This window comes from Ailuropoda melanoleuca, chromosome 3 (genome assembly GCF_002007445.2).
Source record: "Ailuropoda melanoleuca isolate Jingjing chromosome 3, ASM200744v2, whole genome shotgun sequence".
NCBI classification, from domain to species: Eukaryota; Metazoa; Chordata; class Mammalia; order Carnivora; family Ursidae; genus Ailuropoda; species Ailuropoda melanoleuca.
The window spans coordinates 15,201,894-15,209,917 of NC_048220.1; the positions used below are offsets into that span (position 1 = coordinate 15,201,894).

At 42.2% G+C, this 8,024-nt stretch overlaps 1 protein-coding gene across 4 annotated transcripts in view; it reads right to left on the reverse strand.

Moving 5' to 3' along the window:
• ZNF608 (zinc finger protein 608) overlaps window positions 1-8,024 on the reverse strand; it is a 110,214-nt gene that overhangs the window by 94,635 nt on the left and 7,555 nt on the right. The gene's annotated exons all lie outside the window — the stretch shown is intronic.

Sequence of the window (8,024 nt, forward strand, 5' to 3'; positions counted from 1 at the left end):
GGGTCCACTAGTAAACATGTTTTGTGCCACAATGAATTTACAATGAGGAAACATTTATTTCTAGAAATTCTGTAAGTATTTATAAACTTGCCAAGCCACAGAATGCTACTGTAAAAAACAGTGCACGATTATTTACTTCTTAATCTTCACGAGAACGTAAAGTTTTAGAGGGCTAAAAATTCTAATGTATGTAATTGAAGCTACTAGAAACAATAAGGGAAACGTCTCTGTATGCAAAGAAAGTAGGATGTGGTTTAAAAAAAAAAAAAAAAAAGGTATGAGGAATGGAGATGCATTTTGTTGAGAGAAAAGAAAAGTACTTTTGTCCTAAAGCAAGAGTGGCTATTTCTGGATGAAAAAGGAAAAACAGACAACAATATCTGAATGGAAAAAAGAAAGTCTGCGAGATAAAAAATTGGGGGAAAAGAATTTTATGCACGATCAAGCTGAATAAGATTGAAATTTGTTATGAGAGTTTTACAAATAAGCTTTAAGGTAAGATGTGTATTTATATAGAACTAAACCTTAGTATTCTTTCACCTGCTGAGTTTTCTTAGATTACTGGACTGTAAGACATTGTACAACTAATTAACTTTCTGTATTTGCCTGTGAAGTCTTTATTTTACTTATTTTTTTAAGTGAGCTCTATGCACAACGTGACACTTGAACTCATGACCCTGAGATGAAGAGTCACATGCTCTACTGAGCTAGACAGGTGCCCCTGCCTGTGAACTCTTTATCTGCCCCTAAGGTTCAAACTTCCCCAAATTAAATCCTAAATGAAGTCTTTCTGACTAAGAACTAACTTTGAGATTTTTCAGAGGGTCCCTAAAACATCTGAAAAGATTTGTTTTCTCTCCTTGTAAAAAAGAGAGATGTGAAACCAAGTAGGTTTATTTGCTATCCTGAATTTCATGGGAAGCATTTAAAAAAAAAACAAAACAAAACACTAAGACTTCTTTTTTCCCTTCCCCCTCCCCCAAACCAAGACTTCTTTATGTTGTTATTTGTATAGGTATATAAGTGTTCCAGAAACTGTGTATAAAATTCCTAAAGTCCAGTATGTCCTGGTATAACAATATTGTCATCATAATTCCAGGTATCATCTTAAAATGTGTGTGACAGAAATAACCAAATTTCCTTGTCAATCCCCTTACAATGAACTCTCATCTGTTCTTTAACAATGGACATTTTTCTTAAGTCTTTTCACTTTCAGATAGTTTCACCCAGATGTTTTCACAAATGTGTTCCTGCAAAGGTACATCATCTTCAAAGCTTCAAAATAAGGACTCTGGCAAACACGGGTTTCTGATAACTTTAAGATCATAAAAATGAACTGGTTAAGAATTTCCAGAACTAATGGAAAATGTGGATTCAAGCAGAACAAAAATTAATAACATGGGACTGAATGAACTGAGGAGGATGATTATAATTTTTATGACTTCTTACGTGAAATATTGCTAGTTCTTTAATGTTATTTTTTCCAGATTTGAGGAAACTTTTTCCCTTAAGCTATTTATGACTTACAATAATTTGGTAAAGTATACCTTCGTGAACAAAGATTAAACATTTACTTTCTTCAGAATTTGGAAACTTGAGTACTGTTTTTATGGCAAAATAGCTATTTACATAAGTTCAATGAGAATCCATTCTCTTTGTAACAGGACACAACTGGAAACACCGGTTATATTATCAAGACTTTTACTGGAGGGGCGCCTGGGTGGCACAGCAGTTAAGCGTCTGCCTTCAGCTCAGGGTGTGATCCCGGCGTTATGGGATCGAGCCCCACATCAGGCTCCTCCGCTATGAGCCTGCTTCTTCCTCTCCCACTCCCCCGCTTGTGTTCCCTCTCTCGCTGGCTGTCTCTATCTCTGTCGAATAAATAAATAAAATCTTTAAAAAAAAAAAAAAAGACTTTTACTGGAACTTTGTATTTGAGAGACATGTGCATAGGCTCAGGACGAGAGTGTTTTTAAAAACTGAGGTTGACTTTAAGGAGCCAATAAAGCCCCTAGGAAAAGCTGGCATGGTACCTTATTTACAGGGTTCCAGCAAAGCAGGCTGAAAAAGACCATTTTTGGTCAATCACTAATCTCGCTGCACTTATGCAAATAACCAGGCCAAGTTTAAAGCAAACAAATGACTTTTACTGTGACTGTTTTGGGTACAAAATGGAAATAACCTCAGAGACAAATTGTTTGCCTTTATCTCTATATTAGATTTACCTCCAAATTAGATACTAATCCCATTAATTGCCTCGGAGATTTTGTTATTTACCTGTAACTGAACTGGGCCCTGAATTCCTCCGGTTTCTTACAATATTTGGCTACATCTCCAACTAGTGTTTCCAATTTTCTCCTAAGGCTACTGATTTGGAATCACTAAGAACAAAGACTGCCCGTAAGTATCCTTGGAAGGATGTACCAGGTTCCCCTCGCTACCCGGATGGCAGCCAAACCTCAGAGATTTGAACCTTGGTTACACAACGTAGCTCAGAGCTGAAGAAGTCTCCACCTGACAGGTCCTGAACTCCAGCTGGAAACCTCAAAATCAAATTGACTAGGAAAACAAGTAACCAACACTGAGGTTCACTGCTTCTTTCCAAGATGCTGGACCAAGACTTCATACTTTAAACCTAAAAGTTCCTTCTTCTCTTTCCTTCCTTTACTCTGGCACTGGCCTGAAGAGATAACACCATCATCCGTATCTCCCAGGCCACTGTGAAGGAGGGCAATCCACCTCCAAACAACTGTTGGAACTGCCACTATGCTCCTGCCTCAGTTTCCCTCCCCTATTTGATCTGACTCCCTAACCATAAGGGTCTGTTTCCACATCTCTGGTTAATACCCCAAAACCCTGGGAACTCTACACTCAGGTTGGGTGCAAAGAAAGGAATACAAGTCAAGAGTCACCAGCATAAAACCATCTGTATAATCAAGAAACCCTGAAATTTTACTGGCCTCCATGGCTGTACCAGGACACTTTCACGATTAAAATGAGCTCCCTTTGGCAGGTCTCGATTTCCCAGGTTAGGAATAAATATGAGGCTATGATCAGGAAAGCATCCTTAACTCTAGGAAATATTACAGAATCCACTGCTAGTGCAAAACCTGTCCCCAAAACATCCTAGACTCTCCGGCCAAAGTTATTCTTGGTAAGAGGACAGCCCTTGCTTATCTTTTAGCTGAACAAGGAGGTGTCTACGTTGTAGCAAACACCACCTGCTGTGCCTGGATTAACGTGTCCCAGGAAGTTGAAACTCAGTTACCGAAGATCACTGAGCAAGCCACTTAGCTTACAGAGTGACTCCTTTAGCAGAGTCTTTCTCTGACTTACCTGACTTTGGTTTGGGTGTTGGGGAGCATGGCTTCAAAGTGCACTCCAGGCACTGGGAATTATCCTTCTTATAATAATCACAGTCAAACCCCTGGCACGCTGCATGTATTCTCTCAGAAGCTTTAAAGGCATGTTCGCAACCGCTAACCACCAAGCAAATGAGCTCCCTAAGACTGGAATGCCAGAAAAGGAAGGAAGAAAATGACCCACGAAAAACTGGTGAGCCTGAGGTCGCGACCTGTGAATCCCACCCGAAGGATCAAGAATGGGAGAACTTCAGACGGTTCGGGGGAGTGGTGCTCATGCCTTAAAGTTTGATTATATCTCTCAGTTCGGCTAGGTCTGATCAAAGGGGGGAACTGTTACAAAAATAATAATAATAACAACAGGCCCAAAATGGAGTCACTTGTGCTCAGCCCCCCATCAGCAAGGCAAGACTTAAATCTAACAGCGGTTTCAGCGTCTCCCAGGAATGTAGCCTTTAACCCGTCATTTACCTGATCAGCTCTACTAAGAAAACCAACAGGTCCCTTCCAGCCCCCTTAGGAAGGTGCTCTGCTAATAAACTTCCTTCTCCTGCCCCCCCTTTCCACCTTTCAAAACCTTTCCTCTTTCCCACAGCTCTTCAGAGCTCCTTTCTACTTGCTAGACGAGATACTGCTCCATTCACGAATCCTTGATTAAAGCCAATTTGATCTATTAATTTACTCAGCTGAATTTCACTGCTTAATAATGATCCACACACCTATGAAACCCGAGTTACAGGGCACCAACGTGATCCGAAATATTAGCCTCTAATGCCGACCTACGTCATTTCTGAGGCAAAGATTTCGCCTGTTCTCCTCCCCTCGCTCTAACGTTAACTGTACAGATTAAGAGAGTATTATTTACCGGTCAAGAATCCTGGGGAAGAAGGGTTATTTCCACCACGATATTGCTAGGGATTGCCCAGTATTTCCGCAGTTTCTGGCTTCCATGTTCTACAAGACTGTTACACGAGTAACTTCGGAATAAACTGTTTTGTATTCAAGCAGAACCCTTGATGTTCAGATCACTGGCAAGTTCAGAGAGCTGGCAATCAAAACTACGTTGTGCTACAGTAATTACTATGACAAACTTTCAGCGCTTAATATTAAAGAACAGAATAACATGATCCTGCCACCACTTCTGCACCTTCGAGTGTGTTCAGCATGGCAATTATCTCCGTTCAAGGAGCAGAGCTTAAAACGCACTGAAACTCAATTATACCCATGACTTTTCAAACATACACTTCAAAAGGCAGGTTTCATCACATTCAAATCGCCGAACAAAATCTTTTCCCCAACTTATAAAACATAGATTTTTATCCCTCTCCCACGAGATCCCTTCATGTATAAAAACGATTTCTTTTTAGCTCCTGGACCCACTTTTTTTTTTTTTTTTTTTTTTTTTTGCTTTATTAAAACAGAGGGAAGGCCGGAGCCAGGATGAAAGACAAAGAGAGATCCCATCTGATAAAGCCAGTTCCAAGGGCGGCTCTCCCAGACGTCCTGGGACGCCCAGCCTCGAACTGCCACCATTTTAAAAAACCAGATCACACACTTGTTAACTAAAAACACATTACTTTGCGACTTTTAAAAATGCAAAGGAACTAGGAGTAGTAGATTTATGATTTAAGTGCTTGTGGCTAAAATAGCTTTCCAATTATCAGGGGCCTCTTAGGAAGAGCAAGAATGCATTATGTGTTAATGACCACAACCGGGGGTCCCTTCTTGACTCTTTTGTCAGAACCCGAACAGATCTTCCCCGCAGCTTTGCCATTAACATGTCTGCTTCCTGTCAGCCCACTCAGAGATAATGTCATTTATCTCAGGGAGGCACAAGCCCAGTCATTAGCTTCTATAAAAGACCTCAAACAAAGGCCGGATACCGTTTCACCCAGGGCTCTCTGTAAGCCCAGAAACCAAGCTTAGCATCTAAAAAAGTCAAGGACTCAAAAGTTATCATTGTGAAAAGAATATTTTCCTCATTATCAACCATCCTAGATACAGCTCGGAAGGAGAGGAAGGGCTCTGCAGAGTCAACACCAGTCCAAAGTGCTATCACATGCAATTAGATTACCCGATAAACGCTGACCAGAGTGAGCCTGGGAGAGCCTTTGCCCCTCCTGCCTCCAGGGGGAAAATTGACAGAATAATTCAGGTACCGGCTAAATAGTGCGATCTTTGAAGAACTGACCCCTCATTGTGATTGCCTGCAGGAACTGAATAACCATTAGAAAGTGCTCAATGGCTGGGCTTCTGGAAATCTTTTAAAGAAAAGTGGAACTGGTTAAAATAAATGTAGGAACATGTGTTTTCACAGTGTTGCTCATATTACTGCAATTTCAAGTTTCTATGAAGTACCAGGTGAACTTTTTTAAATTAAAAAAACACACACGCACAGACACAGTCAAAATTGGAGCAAATCTCAGCCATTCAATCCTTGTTTTTCAAGCTGAAAACGAAGAACAGATGGTAGTTTCCATGTTGTTTGAATCTGGTTATTGAACACCTCTGCGGTTAGGGAGATTTCTGCTTAGCACTTTCGGCATACATTTCATTTACTAACTATAAAATGCTGCTTAGGAAAAATAAGTCTTTATAACACTCTAATTAAAACCATCTTGCAGGGCCAAGCAATTTCACTGGAAGAGCATTCTTAACCTGCTGACATTTGGACAATGACTCCGTGCCTGACTCCCTTTTTTTTCCCCAGACTATTTGCAAAGTTATTAAAAGTTGCTAAACATCACTTATCTCCTTTTAACGGAATCTTGATCTGTTGTGTGTATTTCTTCTTTTCTCCTCTCTCCAGCACACCCGCTACGTTTCAAATACCACTGATATGCTTGGCCACCCAAATCCTCCCAAGTTCCTGGGGTTCTCACGGAAAACTTGCTGGAGGGAAAGGAGGGCCTCTGCATCCACCTCAAAAAGCCCTGTCACCCTCTGAGGCAGTTTTCTTGAAAAGTAAGGAGTGGGATCAACGCTGATGGGGAGCCAGCCTTAGTTACCAACGTTTTTAACCGCTGAATCCCTTATGTAGCTTTCAAAACAGTTTGCTGTCCAACAACAATGGACTTTGTTCTTTAATTATAGCAAGTGACCTTTCTGCCCTTTTATTTCACAGTAGATAAACTGCACTCTCTAAGTGGGGACGCCAGATTGGGGGGGAGGGGGGCAGAGAGGGGAGAGGCAGGCATATTGTCCACAAAACTCATTAATCAAAATATGTTCTTAAAACTGCTCACACTCACTCAGAAAATGTGCCAGAATTCCCTAGTGAAGTGTAAAAGGCTTCTCCAAGAGAATAAAAGAAAATGAATGATATCCCTTCTAGACAGGTCCATTTGTAGACACCACCTTTAGGCTGTTAAGGACCGGCTTAATGAAAGCAATATGATATCAGAGAAGGAATTCTCTTTCCCAAGTATGTACTGAGTAGTCAGAACCCTCAGACACGACTGTAAGCTCTCCTGCGCCTTTCATGTCTATTTAAGCATTAGGTGTTTTTAAGAATTCTCCAATGTAGCTGAGAATTTTCCGGCGATCAAATAAAACCATGTACCCTATTTAGCCTGGCCGAGTGCCTGTGTCTGATAAGTCAAACCTGTAAGACGCTAAGGAGAGCCTCCACACAAGCTTTTATGCTAGAAAAGAAAGGAGGGTGAAGGTGGAGAAGCAGGTTTTAACAACCCAAAGCCAACCCGTCAAATCTACTTATTCAGACATGTCACTGGTGGCTTAACCACAAAATGGGCTATAGAAATATAGCTCAAACATCTTAGAATTATGGCATGTTTTGATTTTGTTCACGTATTAAGGGAGTGGCGACTTTTACAACATACTTGTGGTTTCCACATAAAGGAGTAGAACACTCATTGATTTAATTAGGTTTCATAAGGTCCAATTTATCATGCTTTACATGACTTTGTGTAGTGTAGAAACAGAATAAACAGACCAAAAATAGACATTTAAGCATGCTGTGAAAATTAACCGGTGACAGCAAGTCTTATGAATCTCCCGTGAAACCTTTCAACGGGGGGGGGGGNGGGGGGGGGGGGGGGGGGGGGGGGCGGGAAGAACCCAGATGAAAAGCAAAGCGCTCGCACATCCACCCCCCACCTCCTTGGGTTTTCACGTTCGGCCCCTCCTGAGCCACGTCTGTCTGATCGCTGAAAATTAATCATCTTCACTTTGGAGACACTTACTCTCCACCGACCCAGAATATCAAGCAAGGCGGAAATTAACACATTATACAAACGTCAAAAAAACCTTTCTCAAAAGATGCCTCAGAGCAGAAACGCTTCGTCAGGTGAAGCGCGTCCTGCCTGGACCTCCTAAAAAGGCAGCCCCTCTCGCTAGGAAGCAGTCCCTAAACTGAGGTCTCGCCTTCCCATCCACGAGTTGGTGGAACCGGAGTGACTTTCCCGGGGTGGCATGTGTGCAAGGGAGTGCCATCTCCGCGTGGCGAGGAGGCAAGCAAGCCTTCTTCGGAGAAGTCGTTCCGGGGAAGGGCGGGGAGGAGAGCCTAAGGAACAGCGTTCCTGAGCCAACACCCCCCCCTGCTTGACGGAGAATGGCCAACGCGGCAGGATTCAAGCCCCTGGGAGCCGCCCTGAGGGGCCCCTGTGCCGACACCCGCGGCCACGGCTGGCCCACGGCTGG